This window comes from Ranitomeya imitator, chromosome 3, assembly GCF_032444005.1.
Source record: "Ranitomeya imitator isolate aRanImi1 chromosome 3, aRanImi1.pri, whole genome shotgun sequence".
NCBI classification, from domain to species: domain Eukaryota; kingdom Metazoa; phylum Chordata; class Amphibia; order Anura; family Dendrobatidae; genus Ranitomeya; species Ranitomeya imitator.
In genome coordinates this window covers 339051723-339073016 of record NC_091284.1, presented here as the reverse complement: position 1 = coordinate 339073016, position 21294 = coordinate 339051723, and positions in this window count along the sequence as shown.

Genomic DNA, 21294 nt, shown 5'->3' with positions numbered 1-21294 from the left:
TGAGAGAGGGTTGGTGATGGAATTCTTGATGTTGGCCTACATACAGTATTTCCTACCAAGAACCTTGTGATTCCCTGACTGCTTTGGCCTTGAGACGATACCTCCACATTTGCTGCTGGTGGTGTCCTAACCGGTGGGCTTACAGTGAGGGAAGCAATGTAGCGTTGCTGACTACCTTCATTCTGAGCAGGTGCACCAATGGTACGGTACATTTGGTAGTTAGTCCAGGCTTGCAAGTGCATGCTGGTAAAATGTCTAAGCATGCACAATTTTGGAGATTCTTCCCTCTGCTAAAGGTCTTTGAGCATTTCTTACAGATAACTTTGCACTGATCTTTCAGATCTTGGTTAAAAAATTCCCACACTGCACTCTTCCCACTATGGAATACCTTTTCAGGCACTGCATGCTGTGCTACTTTCACCGGATGGCCATGCTGTCCTAAAACTGTTTTTGTTTTTGACAAACATTTTTGGCCAGATACGGGCCTGCCAGATAAAAGCTGTTGCGATGTAGATGGCTGCTGCGAATCATCCTCCTGGCAGCTACTGGCAGTGGCACCCTCTTCCCCCAATGGCTGCCAATCTGGGTCAACAACTGGGTCATCTATCACCTCCTCTTCAATGTCATGTGCACCTTCCTCTGTGTCACCGTGTAAGGTGCTATAGCGTTCGGGACGGGGCACCATAGTCTCATCAGGGTCAGATTCTGGCTCAGAACACTGCGAGGGCAATGTAGTGATCTGACTCAATGGAACAGCATAATAATCTAGCTGTGGCTGTGCATCTGTGCACTCCATGTCCGATTCATCTTGTAATGGGCTGTTAACAATTTCCCTCTCTAACCCAGGCACGGTATGTGTAAAGAGCTCCATGGAGTAAACTGTAGTGTCGCCTGCCGCATCCTTCACTTTTGGTTTGGGTGAAGGACACAAGGAAGCGACTTGTTCCTGACCGGGAACATCCACTGACGACTCGCTGCTTTTATATTTAGAACTTTCTGAAGAGGAGGCGAAAGAGCTAGAGGCTGAGTCAGCAAGGAAAGCCAAAACTTTTTCCTGCTGCTCTGGCTTTAAAAGCTGTTTTCCTACTCCCAGATAAGGGAGCCTTCGAGGCCTTGTGTAGCCAGACGATGACGCTGGCTCAACACCTCGAGCCTTTGGTGCTATTTTGCTTTTCCGACTACCACCAGATGCTCCACCACCACCATCAGTACCAGCTGGCAACGACCGCCCACAGCCTCTTCCACCAGACTTCCTCATTTTTGGAAAAATCTAACCAAAATAACAACCATTATATGGTACTGTAAAACAAGGTAGAAGGTGTATATAAATTTGTTGAGAATTTAAATCTCCCTTTTTTGGGGGGGAGACTGCACCAAAACTCAGGCCCAGTGTATTACACTACACAATGTAAGTGGCAGAACGTGGCTGGAAGATATACAACAAACTAACAGAACTGACATAGATCCACTTAGTGCCAATTTAAATCTCCCTTTTTTTTTGGGGGGGGGAGACTGCACCAAAACTCAGGCCCAGTGTATTACACTACACAATGTAAGTGGCAGAATGTGGCTGGAAGATATACGACAAACTAACAGAACTGACGTAGATCCACTTAGTGCCAATTTAAATCTCCCTTTTTGGGGGGGAGACTGCACCAAAACTCAGACCCAGTGTATCACACTACACAATGTAAGTGGCAGAACGTGGCTGGAAGATATACGACAAACTAACAGAACTGACGTAGATCCACTTAGTGCCAATTTAAATCTCCCTTTTTTTGGGGGGAGACTGCACCAAAACTCAGGCCCAGTGTATTACACTACACAATGTAAGTGGCAGAACGTGGCTGGAAGATATACGACAAACTAACAAAACTGACGTAGATCCACTTAGTGCCAATTTAAATCTCCCTTTTTTTTGGGGGGAGACTGCATCAAAACTCAGGCCCAGTGTATTACACTACACAATGTAAGTGGCAGAACGTGGCTGGAAGATATACGACAAACTAACAGAACTGACGTAGATCCACTTAGTGCCAATTTAAATCTTCCTTTTTTTTTCGGGGGAGACTGCACCATAACTCAGGCCCAGTGTATTACACTACACAATGTAAGTGGCAGAACATCGCTGGAAGATATACGACAACCTAACAGAACTGACGTAGATCCACTTAGTGCCAATTTAAATCTCCATTTTTTGGGGGGGAGACTGCACCAAAACTCAGGCCCAGTGTATTACACTACACAATGTAAGTGGCAGAACTTGTGTCACGATCCAATTTTGGATTTGTGGCAGATCTGGTTTTCCTTAGTTTAAGACCTTTTTTCCTTTCTGGTCATCAGAGGTTAATGCAGTTTGGAACTGGAATCTGGAGATCGAGGGTAATCGGGCCATATCGGGTGTCAGCCATTGTCAGTCCGAAGACTTACCAGTTGGAGTTACCCTCAGTAATGCCCATACACAACTCATTCCACAGGTCGGCGCTCTGGCGATTTGTGCCGCCTACGTTGTCTACTTCTTTGTGCTGTGTCCACCGTAAACCTGAGGGTCAGGTGACTGGGGAAGTGAACTCTGGTGAATCGAGTCGTTCTCACTGTAGGTTGTTTACTGGTGAGGTCCAGTGTTGAGGGTCCAGAGGCCCCTCATTGAAAGGAGGCACTGTCACGATCCAATTTTGGATTTGTGGCAGATGTGGCTTGCCTCAGTTTAAGACCTTTTTTCCTTTCTGGTCATCAGGGGTTAATGCAGTTTTTTCCCCCGTGGCCGCTGATGTTATTGCTTTGCTGCTGGGTCAGCTGATGTTTGTGGTGACCACTCCCTCCATCCTTTAAGAGGTCACCGGGTTCATCAGCTGACTGTCGGTGTTAGTTCATTCTTCAGCGACCAAGCCAGGAGTAGGAGCTAGCTGGGAACTGTTGTTCTACTGCTGTGCCCATTGTATCTGGAGTTTCTTCCTGCTGTGCTGTGCCTTGCAGCATTAAGCTAAGTGTGGTTTTCCTTTCTTTTGTCTGTATACTCTGTTTTGGTGATATTTATACACTGGTGCAGTCCACCTCTCTTGTGGGGAGTTAGGTTCACTGATAGGGTCTGCACAGGAGACAGGGATACGCTGGCGGCTCAGGCCTCCTAACCTTCATAGGTACCCCTGAGATAAGGGAAAGCCAGGGCCCCTTAGAGTGGCAGGGACAGGTGCGGGTTCCAGTATGCCGTCCTGCCCCGGTATCGCTGTAAACGGCGTGACATTAACACCGACCTTTACATTTTTTTCTGGTGAGCCATGGCTCAAATGCAGGCCTTTGCCCAACTGCTTCAGACCCTCACCGACGAGTTTAAGGTGCTGCGTGGTGAGGTGGTGCAGCAGCTGCAGCAGTTGGTGGGGTTTTGAGCTTCGGCCCAAGTTCATGCTCAACCAGAGCCCAAGATATCTCTTACTGACAGGTTCTCTGGTGGGAGAGATTTATTTTTGGTTTTTAAGGAGGCCTGTAAGTTATACTTTAGGCTCTGCCCTCGTTCATCAGGGAGTGAGGAACAACGGGTGGGAATCATCATTTCCCTTCTTAGAGGTGATCCCCAATCCTGGCCTTCTCCCTGCCGACCAGGTTTCCATCTCTACGGTCAGTGGACGAGTTTTTTGCAGCTCTGGCGCTGGTATATGGTGACCCGGACGGCGTCTCCTTGGCGGAATCCCGACTCCGTAAGATCAAGCAGGGGGGCCGGCCAGCGGAGGATTACTGTTCAGAGGTCAGGAGGTGGGCCACTGACACACAATGGAATGACCCGGCCCTTAGGAGCCATTTTGTGCAGGGTCTGTCCCCTAGGTTACAAGATACTCTGGTACAATACGCCGCCCCCAAGTCGTTGGAGGCCGCCATGTCCCTTGCCATCCGGGTGGATAGACGCTTGAGGGAGAGGCATACAACAAATGTGCCCCCTTTAGTCCTTGCTATGGAGGACACACCTGGGCAGGCGGACGAACCCATGCAGCTGGGAGGAGTTGGTTCCCAAACGGGGTTGTCTGGGGTTCGCCGTGGTGTGGGGGCATGTTTCTACTGTGGGCAGACTGGTCATTTTATCAATGTTTGCCCAGCTCGCACCAAAATACCTGTTCCATCTAAAAAGCCGCGTCCCCCTGGTTGTGTGGAAGGAAGCGACCAGGGAGTGTATATTTCCTCCATTTTCTCATCTCAGTGTACCTTACCTGCTGAGGTGCTTGTGGACAGTGGAGCAGGAATAAATTTGGTGAATGCTCATTTTGTCCAGACCCATGGCCTGATGAGTAGGTCGCTAGCTAGACCCCTAAGCGTCCAGGCCATTGACTCTGTCCCACTCAGCCAGGGGAGCATTACTCAAGTCGTTGATAATATATATCTGCGTATAGGGGCTTGTCATGAAGAGTTCCTGTCATGTTACGTCTTGGAGGGCATACCAACTCCCATTGTCTTATGTCTCCCTTGGTTGAGAAGACACAACCCTGTCATAGACTGGCGGTCCAGAAAAGTAGTCAGCTGGGGTCAGTCGTGTGAGGACTGCTGCCCTGGAGCTACGATCTCTGCTGTCCTTCCACAACCTACCCCTTCTTCTCCAGTGGGGGCAGTAGAGGTGCTTAAAGGAAGTAGGGGCAAGACTCTACCCTCACTACATTCTAACCCGATATGTCAGAGACCTCTAAGGAGGAGGGGTCAGAAGAGGGTGGTGGTTCCCTCGGTGCATAGTGGGGGTGTGAGTTTGGTGACACAGGGGGACGCCTCTGTTGTCGGTTCTGTAAAGAGGTCACCATCTTGTGGCAGACGCATGCGTGAAAATAAACGTTCAGGTCCGGACCTGTGTGTGAATGATTACGTACTGGGAAATATGTTGTCTCCCAGTATGTTGCACAAAGAAAAAACTCCCACATCATGGCTATCAATAAAAGTTTTTTTTCAAATACTCCGGTAACAGATGTAATGTCTGCCAATTTGCAGACAATAAGAGAACTACTTTTTCTTCCAATCACAACATTATTTATCAAATAAAATAATTTATTAATTGTGATTCTGACCATGTTATATATTGTATAGAGTGCCAGACATGCAACATTCATTACATAGGTTATACCACAAGAAAAATTAAGAAGAGAATTTCAGAGCATATAGCTAATATAAATAATTTAGGCTATTCTGGAGCCACTAAACATTTCATTTCTGTGCACAAGGGACATTTATCAAATTTCTCATTTTTGGCATAGAAAGGGTTAATCGGTCACCAAGAGGTGGTGACTGGAAGAAACAATTAGCACTGCGGGAAGCCTTTTGGATTTTGAACTTAGATTAATTGCTATGCTTGTGATTGGTTCCTTGCTATATATATATATATATATATATATATATATATATATATATATATATATACCTGTCCATTTATTTTGTATTCGATCCTATGACTAATGGCGCCGTAGTGCACCAGAAACGCGTCAGGCAGAGAGTCTCTTTCTCTCTTTTTTAAAATTGTTATTTAAAATGTTCAAATAAAATTGAAATTTTACTTAAACTGGATGGACATGCTGGAAACTTCCTTCCTTTTTCCTGAAAAGAAGGGATAGCGAGATCCTGAGCATAAGTGACAAAGTGACCTTCTGGAGATGGGTCCTAGACGTCTAGCCACGAGACCCTGAGCTTGCAATGCTGGAAGGTAAGGGGCCTAAACAAGACTGAATAACTAAGAGAAGTGAAGGGTCCTGAGCGGGAGTTGTAATAGTTCCAATAGTGGGAAAGAGTAATCAGAACAAGTAAAGGATACTTGTTGATCAGGACTGTAGCGTTAAATCTCGGTTGTGGTGAAGTAGGGAGAAACAGTGGATATAGAAAGCTCTGGAGAAAACTACTAAGGAAGGACAATTTGTGGAAAAATCTAGTTGCAGTGATGTAGTCTAGAAATGTTGACAAGACTTTGTACCCGCTATCTCATGTATATCATCCTTATCACATGATGAGAGCATTATACACATGATGAGAGCATTATACTGCCTCTGTACAAATCCCTAGTTAGACCGCACATGGAGTACTGTGTCCAGTTTTGGGCACCGGTGCTCAGGAAGGATATAATGGAACTAGAGAGAGTACAAAGGCGGGCAACAAAATTAATAAAGGGGATGGGAGAACTACAATATCCAGATAGATTAGCGAAATTAGGATTATTTAGTCTAGAAAAAAGATGACTGAGGGGCGATCTAATAACCATGTATAAGTATATAAGGGCACAATACAAATATCTCGCTGAGGATCTGTTTATACCAAGGAAGGTGACAGGCACAAGGGGGCATTCTTTGCGTCTGGAGGATAGAAGGTTTTTCCACCAACATAGAAGAGGATTCTTTACTGTTAGGGCGGTGAGAATCTGGAATTGCTTGCCTGAGGAAGTGGTGATGGCGAACTCAGTCGAGGGGTTCAAGAGAGGCCTGGATGTCTTCCTGGAGCAGAACAATATTGTATCATACAATTATTAGGTTCTGTAGAAGGACGTAGATCTGGGGATTTATTATGATGGAATATAGGCTGAACTGGATGGACAAATGCCTTTTTTCGGCCTTACTAACTATGTTACTATGTTACTATGTTATCAAGTTTTTGTTGAGTAAAGAATTTATTTTCAAATTATTGTCTCCCTCATTTAACTGACTATGAAACATCTGGTCCGGGCAAATTATCAACATTGGTTACATAAGACCTGCATGGTGTAATGCCTTCCCAGCAAAAGTCCACACACCTAGCCAGAACCTCCACTTTAATGTTACGTGTCGGGGCACCACAGATCAGTGCCTCACCCATGGCTTCTGCCCTGGCCATGTTACACATTTCTGTGCTCTAAAGATGTCCCAGATCCATGGTCATAGTGTTAGAATCCGTGGGAGGCACAGCACTGGCACTTTGCTTTTTTCCCCGCCGCCACTGCTTCTGTGAAAGAAGACTTCCTCAAGGTACAGAGACAGAAGAAGTGAATGAGCTGCCCAACATCTTCTAGCACTGCCCTCAAAAGAATCGCCATCACGGTGCGGCACTAGTGTCACTCACTGCTTCTATCACCGCCCTCTTAAGATGATTTCTTTGCGGGCGGAGATAGAAACAGTGGAGTGGCAGTGATGTCACTCACTGCTTCTAAACTCTGCCCCCTGAAGTCTTCTTTCAGTTAGAAGCAGCGGCGGCAGAGATAGAAGCAGAGTGCCAGCGCTGTTCTGCCATCTCCCATGTGTTCTATCACCATGGATCCAGGACATTTTCAGAGGGCAGCGATGGAATGAACTGTAGTTAGTAACTGTAGAGGGAATATCAGATAAGAGAATATATCTCGTGCAATACCTCTAATGTGATCTACTACGCCACATGCAGTTGTTCCCTAATTTACGTAGGACTGACGTCACGTAAATTGAGAGTGCGTGTAAGGGAACACGTACGGGATATTATTGCGGCAAGGTTAGTGGATGATGTGACAACACTTAAAACCATCCCTAAGCATTTTAGGTTAGTACACAATTGTAACCCTAAGGACTTTATGGTGAGGGGTATAGATGTGGCGCATACAGGTATTAGAGAAGGTGACATTAAAAAACTCCTCGCCCAACGAGAATTAAAATGGATTGTTACACTAGGCACCATGAAGCCAGCTGGACTTAATGATGCACTTAATTTTGGTCCCTTTTTGTAATAGGTAATTATTGAGTGGCCCCTTAGTAATCCCTCTGCTTTTTGTACTTTTAACCTATTGTGTGGTCTTGATTTTAACTGTCTTGTTTTGTATACAGGTTCTGTATTATTCTATAATTAGGATCCCCTTTGGGACTACAGTGTCATGTATGGACTTTGATGATTACATATATTATGGACTTTGGTCTATCCATGAAGGCACCAGCATAACGAAGTTGCGCATGGACTTGTATTGATTATGCATTATGGATTTTGGACAAACCATGGAGGCATGAGCGGAACAAATTTGCATACAATATCATCTTGTGGAGCCATCTGGATTTTCGAACACTGTCATAGATTTTAATATTTGTTTTGTAATGTATAAATGGTCTTTTTCGGTACCAGCAATATTCTAAGGCGCACTTCACCCTGTGGTGCGCGTGCGCCCGCCTGTGACGGGCACCCGCCTCTTGCGGTCCGGCGCAGCCCTGGTGCGGCGCGCGACTGAGACACTCTGTACTCACTCACGGCTGTAATCGGGGCAGGTCCGGGCGGCGGGGGAGGGGGTGTTTTTGCTGTGACGGCGGGCGCATGCGCCGTCATTATGCAGTGTTGAATAAGCCTGGTCATGTGATGCACACATGACCGGTATCCTAGGATACTTAAGGTCCTCAAAGGAAGATTGTACCACACTTCCCCTTGAGAAAGCAGGGCTAAGAAGCGGCGAAACGCGCGTCGGGGACGTTCGGGCAGCGTGGCCACTGGTGAGGTGACATCTATACCTTCCTTCCTCTCCCTTCACCCTTCATCTACCTCCCTCTGACTGTCACAACATGGTCTATAGAGACGGACCCCTAATTGGAGGGACTAGGTTCATTGCAATGGAGCATGGACCATTCAATCAGAGGGGGTGATTCTGTTACTTGTTTGACTTACTTGGGAGCTTTTTAGGCGGGTTGGTGCCCCTCACCTGTTGTTACATATTATGTGTTACACTACTATATGGAAATGTGGCTCGCTGTATATGTTTTAGGCATCTACACATCGTTTTCTTTATTGTTTGTTTGTTATCTTTGTGTTAGTGTTTTGGTATATTTAAATAAAGTAATTTTGTACATTTTTTAAACAAACTCTGTTATGATTAGGTAATTCAGTACCACAATGGACATAGAAGTCAGAGCACATACAGTGACCTGACAATAACCCAAAAACATAGAACGAGCTCTGAGACGTGGGAACTCTGCTGACCGCAATCCCTAATCCTCTCCAACCACACTAGAAGCAGCCGTGGATTGCGCCTAACGCTCCCTATGCAACTCGGCACAGCCTGAGAAACTAGCTAGCCTGAAGATAGAAAATAAGCCTACCTTGCCTCAGAGAAATACCCCAAAGGAAAAGGCAGCCCCCACATATAATGACTGTGAGATAAGATGAAAAGACAAACGTAGAGATGAAATAGATTTAGCAAAGTGAGGCCCGACTTTCTGAACAGAGCGAGGATAGGAAAGGTAACTTTGCGGTCAACACAAAACCCTACAAATAACCACGCAAAGGGGGCAAAAAGACCCTCCGTACCGACTAACGGCACGGCGGTACACCCTCTGCGTCCCAGAGCTACCAGCAAGCAAGAAAAAACCAAACAAGCAAGCTGGACAGAAAAAAAACAGCAAACAAAAATAACAAAAGCGGAACTTAGCTATGCAGAACAGCAGGCCACAGGAACGATCCAGGAGGAAGCAAGTCCTATACTAGAACATTGACTGGAGGCCAGGATCAAAGCACTAGGTGGAGTTAAATAGAGCAGCACCTAACGACTTCACCACATCACCTGAGGAAGGAAACTCAGAAGCCGCAGTACCACTCTCCTCCACCAACGGAAGCTCATAGAGAGAATCAGCCGAAGTACCACTTGTGACCACAGGAGGGAGCTCTGCCACAGAATTCACAACAGTACCCCCCCCTTGAGGAGGGGTCACCGAACCCTCACCAGAGCCCCCAGGACGACCAGGATGAGCCATATGAAAGGCACGAACAAGATCGGGAGCATGGACATCAGAGGCAAAGACCCAGGAATTATCTTCCTGAGCATAACCCTTCCACTTAACCAGATACTGGAGTTTCCGTCTTGAAACACGAGAATCCAAAATCTTCTCCACAATATACTCCAACTCCCCCTCCACCAAAACTGGGGCAGGAGGATCAACAGATGGAACCATAGGTGCCACGTATCTCCGCAACAATGACCTATGGAATACGTTATGGATGGAGAAAGAATCAGGAAGGGTCAAACGAAAAGACACAGGATTAAGAACCTCAGAAATCCTATACGGACCAATGAAACGAGGTTTAAACTTAGGAGAGGAAACCTTCATAGGAATATGACAAGAAGACAACCAAACCAAATCCCCAACACGAAGTCGGGGACCCACACAGCGTCTGCAATTAGCGAAACGTTGAGCCTTCTCCTGGGACAAGGTCAAATTGTCCACTACATGAGTCCAAATCTGCTGCAACCTGTCCACCACAGTATCCACACCAGGACAGTCCGAAGACTCAACCTGCCCTGAAGAGAAACGAGGATGGAACCCAGAGTTGCAGAAAAATGGCAGAACCAAGGTAGCCGAGCTGGCCCGATTATTAAGAGCCAAAGGCAAAAAGGACACCCAGTCATCCTGATCAGCAGAAACAAAGCATCTCAGATATGTTTCCAAGGTCTGATTGGTTCGTTCGGTCTGGCCATTAGTCTGAGGATGGAAAGCCGAGGAAAAAGACAAGTCAATGCCCATCCTTGCACAAAAGGCTCGCCAAAACCTCGAAACAAACTGGGAACCTCTATCAGAAACGATATTCTCTGGAATGCCATGTAAACGAACCACATGCTGGAAGAACAATGGCACCAAATCAGAGGAGGAAGGTAATTTAGACAAGGGTACCAAATGGACCATCTTAGAGAAGCGATCACAAACCACCCAAATGACTGACATTTTTTGAGAGACGGGAAGATCTGAAATAAAATCCATAGAGATATGAGTCCAAGGCCTCTTCGGGACCGGCAAGGGCAAAAGCAACCCACTGGCACGAGAACAGCAGGGCTTAGCCCGAGCACAAATCCCACAGGACTGCACAAAAGAACGCACATCCCGCGACAGAGATGGCCACCAAAAGGATCTAGCCACTAACTCTCTGGTACCAAAGATTCCAGGATGACCAGCCAACACCGAACAATGAACCTCAGAGATAACTTTATTCGTCCACCTATCAGGGACAAACAGTTTCTCCGCTGGGCAACGATCAGGTTTATTAGCCTGAAATTTTTGCAGCACCCGCCGCAAATCAGGGGAGATGGCAGACACAATTACTCCCTCTTTGAGAATACCCGCCGGCTCAGATAAACCCGGAGAGTCGGGCACAAAACTCCTAGATAGGGTATCCGCCTTCACATTTTTAGAGCCCGGAAGGTACGAAACCACAAAGTCAAAACGGGCAAAAAACAGCGACCAACGAGCCTGTCTAGGATTCAACCGCTTGGCAGACTCAAGATAAGTCAAGTTCTTATGATCAGTCAAGACCACCACGCGATGCTTAGCTCCTTCAAGCCAATGACGCCACTCCTCGAATGCCCACTTCATGGCCAGCAACTCTCGATTGCCAACATCATAATTTCGCTCAGCAGGCGAAAACTTCCTGGAAAAGAAGGCGCATGGTTTCATCACCGAGCAACCAGAACTTCTCTGCGACAAAACAGCCCCTGCTCCAATCTCAGAAGCATCAACCTCGACCTGGAATGGAAGCGAAACATCTGGTTGACACAACACAGGGGCAGAAGTAAAACAATGCTTCAACTCTTGAAAAGCTTCCACAGCAGCAGAAGACCAATTGACCACATCAGCACCCTTCTTGGTCAAATCGGTCAATGGTTTTGCAATACTAGAAAAATTGCAGATGAAGCGACGATAAAAATTAGCAAAGCCCAGGAACTTTTGCAGACTTTTCAGAGATGTCGGCTGAGTCCAATCATGGATGGCTTGGACCTTAACAGGGTCCATCTCGATAGTAGAAGGGGAAAAAATTAACCCCAAAAATGAAACCTTCTGAACACCAAAGAGACACTTTGATCCCTTCACAAACAAAGAATTAGCACGCAGGACCTGAAACACCGTTCTGACCTGCTTCACATGAGACTCCCAATCATCCGAGAAGACCAAAATATCATCCAAGTATACAATCAGGAATTTATCCAGGTACTCTCGGAAGATGTCATGCATAAAGGACTGAAACACTGATGGAGCATTGGCAAGTCCGAATGGCATTACTAGGTACTCAAAATGGCCCTCGGGCGTATTAAATGCAGTTTTCCATTCATCGCCTCGCTTAATACGCACTAGATTATACGCACCACGAAGATCTATCTTGGTGAACCAACTAGCCCCCTTAATCCGAGCAAACAAATCAGATAACAGCGGCAAGGGGTACTGAAATTTAACCGTGATCTTATTTAGAAGGCGGTAATCTATACAAGGTCTCAGCGAACCATCCTTCTTGGCCACAAAAAAGAACCCCGCTCCTAATGGCGACGATGACGGGCGAATATGCCCCTTCTCCAAGGACTCCTTCACGTAACTCCACATAGCGGCGTGCTCAGGCACAGATAAATTAAACAGTCGACCTTTTGGGAATTTACTACCAGGAATCAAATCGATAGCACAATCACAATCCCTATGCGGAGGTAGGGTATCGGACTTGGGCTCATCAAATACATCCCGGTAATCAGACAAGAACTCTGGGACCTCAGAAGGGGTGGATGAAGAAATAGACAGAGATGGGACATCACTATGTACCCCCTGACAACCCCAGCTGGACACAGACATGGATTTCCAATCTAATACTGGATTATGGACTTGTAGCCATGGCAACCCCAACACGACCACATCATGCAGATTATGCAACACCAGAAAGCGAATAACCTCCTGATGTGCAGGAGCCATGCACATGGTCAGCTGGGTCCAGTACTGAGGCTTATTCTTGGCCAAAGGCGTAGCATCAATTCCTCTCAATGGAATAGGACACTGCAAGGGCTCCAAGAAAAACCCACAACGCCTAGCATACTCCAAATCCATCAAATACAGGGCAGCGCCTGAATCCACAAATGCCATGACAGAATAAGATGACAAAGAGCAGATCAAGGTTACGGACAAAAGAAATTTTGACTGTACCGTACCAATGGTGGCAGACCTAGCGAACCGCTTAGTGCGCTTAGGACAATCAGAGATAGCATGAGTGGTATCACCACAGTAGAAACACAGCCCATTCTGACGTCTGTGTTCTTGCCGTTCAACTCTGGTCAAAGTCCTATCGCACTGCATAGGCTCAGGTTTATGCTCAGATAATACCGCCAAATGGTGCACAGATTTACTCTCACGCAAGCGTCGACCGATCTGAATGGCCAAAGACATAGACTCATTCAGACCAGCAGGCATAGGAAATCCCACCATGACATCCTTAAGGGCTTCAGAGAGACCCTTTCTGAAAATAGCTGCGAGCGCACCTTCATTCCATTGAGTGAGTACGGACCACTTTCTAAACTTCTGACAATATACCTCTATCTCATCCTGACCCTGACACAGAGTCAGCAAATTTTTCTCTGCCTGATCCACTGAATTAGGTTCATCGTACAGCAATCCGAGCGCCAGGAAAAACGCATCAATATTACTTAATGCAGGATCTCCTGGCGCAAGAGAAAATGCCCAGTCCTGAGGGTCGCCACGTAAAAAAGAAATAACGATCCTAACTTGTTGAACTGGGTCACCAGAGGAGCGAGGTTTCAAAGCCAGAAATAGTTTACAATTATTTTTGAAACTCAGAAATTTAGTTCTATCTCCAAAAAACAAATCAGGAATAGTAATTCTTGGTTCTAACATAGAATTCTGAACCACAAAGTCTTGAATATTTAGTACTCTTGCCGTGAGCTGATCCACACATGAAGACAGACCTTTAATGTCCATCGCTACACCTGTGTCCTGAACCACCCAAATGTCTAGGGGAAAAAAAAGGCAAAACACAGTGCAGAGAAAAAAAAATGGTCTCAGAACTTCTTTTTTCCCTCTATTGAGAATCATTAGTACTTTGGGCCTCCAGTACTGTTATGATTAGGTAATTCAGTACCACAATGGACATAGAAGTCAGAGCATATACAGTGACCTGACAATAACCCAAAAACATAGAACGAGCTCTGAGACGTGGGAACTCTGCTGACCGCAATCCCTAATCCTCTCCAACCACACTAGAAGCAGCCGTGGATTGCGCCTAACGCTCCCTATGCAACACGGCACAGCCTGAGAAACTAGCTAGCCTGAAGATAGAAAATAAGCCTACCTTGCCTCAGAGAAATACCCCAATGGAAAAGGCAGCCCCCACATATGACTGTGAGATAAGATGAAAAGACAAACGTAGAGATGAAATAGATTTAGCAAAGTGAGGCCCGACTTTCTGAACAGAGCGAGGATAGGAAAGGTAACTTTGCGGTCAACACAAAACCCTACAAATAACCACGCAAAGCGGGCAAAAAGACCCTCCGTACCGACTAATGGCACGGAGGTACACCCTCTGCGTCCCAGAGCTACCAGCAAGCAAGAAAAAACCAAACAAGCAAGCTGGACAGAAAAAAAACAGCAAACAAAAATAACAAAAGCGGAACTTAGCTATGCAGAACAGCAGGCCACAGGAACGATCCAGGAGGAAGCAAGTCCTATACTAGAACATTGACTGGAGGCCAGGATCAAAGCACTAGGTGGAGTTAAATAGAGCAGCACCTAACGACTTCACCACATCACCTGAGGAAGGAAACTCAGAAGCCGCAGTACCACTCTCCTCCACCAACGGAAGCTCATAGAGAGAATCAGCCGAAGTACCACTTGTGACCACAGGAGGTAGCTCTGCCACAGAATTCACAACAAAACTCCATGTCTTTCTCCTGTTTGTGCATTGACATATATGGAGGTAAATATAGTGACCGAGCAATTGGTAAGGGTCACATTATGAGTCTGGATTTAGTATTACTTGTAGTTAGTAACTGTAGCACTTCCCACGATGACGTCCTGGTCATAACACAGACCAAGTAAATAGTCAATCATTAGCAGGATAAATAGTAAGTAAATGGGTGTGGGAACCATCACCAGTATATTATAATCACTTAACAGGAGCCCGCTATGCCCACCCACAGCAGTGTCACGTAAAGCAATGAAGTCACATGAGTAAGTGTAATAGACAAATCCATATATACATTAATCTGTCAGTTTTTTAGATTCTCCAGGGAATGTTTCAAAGAAACAAATATTCCTACTACAACGTTGGACTCGCTCCTTCTTAACTGTGGACGTTGGCACATTATAGGAATAACGAGCAATGGCGACCATGCTCATTATATATGATCGCTATGGAACCCTTTTCTTACCCTACACCAATATTCAATCTAAATTCCACCTTACCAAAAGAGGTTCATATAGAAGGACTGTGACCAGTTATTTCCACACAGGCGACATGTTGATTTCAGTGGATAGCTTTGTGCCCCCAAGCATTCAAAATTGGATTGCACCCTAGACAACTCCCTACTTTTTACTCCTCATCCAAGCTTTGACCATTTTTATTGAACAGCTGATAATTTAGAATATACAAAACAGAGAAAAGAAATGTGGCACTCACCCGATTTCTTCAGCTAGAAACGTGTCCTTTATTTAACACTTAGGTGAAAAATAACATTCTTCGGCTTTGACAGGAGTAGGTGAGGGAGACTGGACGACGGCCGTGTCTCGCACTAGCGCTTCCACGGGTCCATGACATGGACCCGTGGAAGCGCTAGTGCGCAAAACGGCCGTCGTCCAGTCTCTTCACTCCCCGCTCCCTCACCTACTCCTGTCAAAGCCGAAGAATGTTATTTTTCACTTAAGTGTTAAAGGACACGTTTCTAGCTCAAGAAATCGGGTGAGTGCCACATTTCTTTTTTCTGTTTTGTATGTTATATATGGATTGTGGATTTCCTATGTGGAGCACCACCCTTTTCAGCAGTGAGCCCAGAGTGTCCGATCCGTAGAAGATCTAATTGCTATAGACGGGGGAATCTTACAGCATTCAGTGCTGGTAATACCCGCTATTCTTTGGAAAGTGGATAATTTAGAACATTTGGTCATTCATCTGGCACATGTCAGATCCCATTTCAGGAAATTCAAATTATTGGGGAGATTTATTGAGCAACTTGTGCTACTTTTCTAGTGTAAAAAGGAACCTAGAACGTTTAAATTGTTGCATTTTACCCCATTTTTGTTTCACTTAAAGGGTTGTCTCAACATTGAAGTTAAAATTATAAAGTGGTTGTAAAAACAAGCAACTATGCAGTTGTATTCTTATTAAACATCCTCTCTATTCTCAAGAACAAAGGGATTTTCTTTTTATCGTTGTCTAGGTTACTAACTACAGTTGCATTAGGGAAGAATAGCTTAGGATACGCAGTGCTTACAGACTCTTTTCAATACAAACCTGTAAGCACTAATCTAAAGCTGGGCGAATTGTTGGAGAGCACGATCAGGTCAGCTTTTTATGTCCCTGCACTCCTCCAATGCTGTGGCTGCTGAAGTCAAGAAGCATGGGTGAGTTCCTGAAGATTATACCTGAGAACAATCCCTTAAGACCAACAAAGCAAACACCGGTCTTTAAGGTTGTCAGGTTTAAAAGAAATGCTGACCAATGGCGTGAATTTCCCCTATAGATCCAGGGCAGGACACTCTATGATCTACTCTAGCATTAAAAGTGACTGCATTTTGTTCTTTAACAGGACAGATGCAGCCTGTGATTGACTGGGGTCGTCAGGTAACTTTGGGGGTTGGTCATCAAAGAAAAATCCAATGGCAGAAGAACAGGGGCATAATGATCGTGGTCGCAATGGGCCTGTGAAGGTGGGGGCTCGTTGATGACAGCAGGCACATTCGGCCCATCGGGTCTGTGAATGGCAATACATGCTGCTGGCCAGTCAGAGGCCAGCAGCTGGTGTCATCATGCACGTAACTGGGGGAGCATGGAAGTGACGTCATGCACTCCTGTCACTTGGACACTGAAGTCAGCTGCCAGCTTCACAATAGGTCATGTGTGGTGGGGGAGAAAATAGGAGGTGAGTATTTATTTTTTAGATCAGACAGTACAAGGTAGCTATATTACCACATGGATGGCGATGGGCTGTGCATTGTACTTTATGAATGAATGTGTGCTGTGTAGTGTACTTTATGGATGAGTATGAGGTGCATTATTCCTTATGGAGGACAAGGAGCTTTGCTCCTCCATAAAGTATAGTGCACAGCCCATAGTTCTCTATAAAGTATTACGCACAGCATATATTTCTCCATAAAGTGCGATGCTGTGAAGAAAAAATTAAGGATGCCAATCCAGTTTCAGATAGTTTTATTCTTCAACACGTTTCGAAGTATATAACTTCTTCATAAGGACAAACTACAAAGTTCACAAACCACAAATTTTGGATTGGCGTCTTTAATTTTCATTTCTCCACAGCAGCGCAGAACAACCCATTTGTTTCTCTAATTCTATACATTTATCTCGTCATGGGTCTGTAACAGCCTTAAAGGGAACCTGTCACCAGGAATTCCGCTGTTAAATTGCAGATATGGGGTTCATCTGCAGGCTAGCAGCTTTATTATGCTGTCTGGCTCTTGCACGCAGCTAAATGCAGCAGAGAGAAACTTACCTGTATTCTCTCCGCCAGCATTTTTATTCAGTCATGGGCGGTGGCACTGGCGCTGGTTCAGTCACACTCTGAGTATACAGAGTATCCTGACAGCCGGTCCCAATGTAGAGCTAGTGTCAGTCAGGGCCGGGGGTGCGGTTACAGCGCTGCTCTGCATACTCAAAGTGACTGGACCGGTGCCGACCCCGCCCCTCTGACTGAATACTGAATGCTGGAGGGGAGAATAAAGAAAATTTTCTCCCTGCTACTTTCGGCTGCGTGCAGGCACCAAACAGCATCACAATGCTGTTAACCAATATCTACAGGTTAACAGCGTTATTCCTGGTGACAAGTTCCCTTTAACCCCTTAATGTCCAATTACGGACATGGCCCATCATGTCAGGGTGTCAGTTCTTGCACTAGGACGGACTAAGCCCGTCATGCATTTAAAGTATCACTGCGTGTAAACACGCAGTGACAATTTAGTACCGGCAGTTGTCTGCTACAGCTGAGAGGCATGGGAAGAGGTGCAGGAACCCATACTATCAGTCCCTACACCCAGATCGCTGTGATTGGTCAGTCAATCTGACTGACCGATCACAACACGATCGCGCAGGAAATGCTGAAATATCAGCACTTCCTGTCCGATCAGTGCAACAGCTCAGCTCCGCCTGTGGTCGAGCTGCACTAAACATCCAGGAGCGGTGTCAGCGCCTCCCCTGGCTGTTAACACGCTAAAAGCTGCGATCGAGCATTTAGGGTGTTACTAAAAATAGTATCACTAAAAATGCCATCTTGTCCCGAAAAAAAAAAGCCGCCATACAGCTCTATCAGCAAAAAATAAAAAGGTTATAGCTCTTAGAATAAAGCGATGCAAAAATAATTATTTTTTCTCTAAAAGTTTTTATTATGTAAAAGCGCCAAAACATAAAAAAAGGATATAAACGTGGCATCGCTGTAATTGAACTGACCCAAAGAATAAAAGAGCCTTATCGATTTTAACACACGCAGAACGGGGAAAAAAAAACAATTCCTGAATTGCTGGTTTTTGTTTATTCTGCCTTCACAAAAATTGTCTTGCAAAAAACAAGCCCTCACATAACTCTGTAGACTGAAATATTGAAAAATTATAGCTCTCAAAATAATTTGCAAAAAAAAAAGTTTTAGTGTGTGACAGCAGCCAAACATAAAAACACGATATAAATCTAGTATCGCTGTAATCACACTGACCCGAAGAATAAAGTCACCTAATCACTTTTGCAACACGAGGAATGGTGTAAAAAATAAATAAAACCAATTCTTTACCTGCTGTTGATTTGTTCATTCGGCCTCCCAAAGATCGCAGTAAGGCTCGGTGCACATTTATCCTGCGCTCCACACTGAGCGCTTACACCAGGGTTTCTGTGTAAATCTCTGAAATACGTAATTCAGACAGAACTGATGGCAGAAAATTCCCTATAATGAGGCATGGAGGGACTGTGAATGCCATAGCCAAAACATGCAAACTTGAAAACACAAAATTTGAACTGCATTACTGCACTGAAAATATGAAAAATGAGAGCTTTTAGCGCATAAAAATGGCCAATTTTATGTGTACCTCGTAGCCACGATAAGGCATCTCTCTTATACGAGGCCCTACGCTTGACCTACCTCTCTGAGAATAAACGTCTCCATCTGAATGGGTACATGTGAAACCTCTCCTTGGACTCAAATTCTCTCTCACTGTGGAGGGGTATTGGACCTATTATAATTAAAACACCTGAAGCTAGGAGGCGGGGAGTGCACGATCAGAAGGCTAGAGAATACATTTCAAAAAACCTGATCTGCACATCCAAACATAGACACAGTGTGAACAGGTGCTGAACCCAGAGTCGCCAACTCGTATATATTTAAGTAAATAGGGCAGCACACTGCAGCGCCAAAACATGCAAACTTGAAAACACAAAATTTGAACTGCATTACTGCACTGAAAATATGAAAAATGAGAGCTTTTAGCGCATAAAAATGGCCAATTTTATGTGTACCTCGTAGCCACGATAAGGCATCTCTCTTATACGAGGCCCTACGCTTGACCTACCTCTCTGAGAATAAACGTCTCCATCTGAATGGGTACATGTGAAACCTCTCCTTGGACTCAAATTCTCTCTCACTGTGGAGGGGTATTGGACCTATTATAATTAAAACACCTGAAGCTAGGAGGCGGGGAGTGCACGATCAGAAGGCTAGAGAATACATTTCAAAAAACCTGATCTGCACATCCAAACATAGACACAGTGTGAACAGGTGCTGAACCCAGAGTCGCCAACTCGTATATATTTAAGTAAATAGGGCAGCACACTGCAGCGCCAAAACATGCAAACTTGAAAACACAAAATTTGAACTGCATTACTGCACTGAAAATATGAAAAATGAGAGCTTTTAGCGCATAAAAATGGCCAATTTTATGTGTACCTCGTAGCCACGATAAGGCATCTCTCTTATACGAGGCCCTACGCTTGACCTACCTCTCTGAGAATAAACGTCTCCATCTGAATGGGTACATGTGAAACCTCTCCTTGGACTCAAATTCTCTCTCACTGTGGAGGGGTATTGGACCTATTATAATTAAAACACCTGAAGCTAGGAGGCGGGGAGTGCACGATCAGAAGGCTAGAGAATACATTTCAAAAAACCTGATCTGCACATCCAAACATAGACACAGTGTGAACAGGTGCTGAACCCAGAGTCGCCAACTCGTATATATTTAAGTAAATAGGGCAGCACACTGCAGCGCCAAAACATGCAAACTTGAAAACACAAAATTTGAACTGCATTACTGCACTGAAAATATGAAAAATGAGAGCTTTTAGCGCATAAAAATGGCCAATTTTATGTGTACCTCGTAGCCACGATAAGGCATCTCTCTTATACGAGGCCCTACGCTTGACCTACCTCTCTGAGAATAAACGTCTCCATCTGAATGGGTACATGTGAAACCTCTCCTTGGACTCAAATTCTCTCTCACTGTGGAGGGGTATTGGACCTATTATAATTAAAACACCTGAAGCTAGGAGGCGGGGAGTGCACGATCAGAAGGCTAGAGAATACATTTCAAAAAACCTGATCTGCACATCCAAACATAGACACAGTGTGAACAGGTGCTGAACCCAGAGTCGCCAACTCGTATATATTTAAGTAAATAGGGCAGCACACTGCAGCGCCAAAACATGCAAACTTGAAAACACAAAATTTGAACTGCATTACTGCACTGAAAATATGAAAAATGAGAGCTTTTAGCGCATAAAAATGGCCAATTTTATGTGTACCTCGTAGCCACGATAAGGCATCTCTCTTATACGAGGCCCTACGCTTGACCTACCTCTCTGAGAATAAACGTCTCCATCTGAATGGGTACATGTGAAACCTCTCCTTGGACTCAAATTCTCTCTCACTGTGGAGGGGTATTGGACCTATTATAATTAAAACACCTGAAGCTAGGAGGCGGGGAGTGCACGATCAGAAGGCTAGAGAATACATTTCAAAAAACCTGATCTGCACATCCAAACATAGACACAGTGTGAACAGGTGCTGAACCCAGAGTCGCCAACTCGTATATATTTAAGTAAATAGGGCAGCACACTGCAGCGCCAAAACATGCAAACTTGAAAACACAAAATTTGAACTGCATTACTGCACTGAAAATATGAAAAATGAGAGCTTTTAGCGCATAAAAATGGCCAATTTTATGTGTACCTCGTAGCCACGATAAGGCATCTCTCTTATACGAGGCCCTACGCTTGACCTACCTCTCTGAGAATAAACGTCTCCATCTGAATGGGTACATGTGAAACCTCTCCTTGGACTCAAATTCTCTCTCACTGTGGAGGGGTATTGGACCTATTATAATTAAAACACCTGAAGCTAGGAGGCGG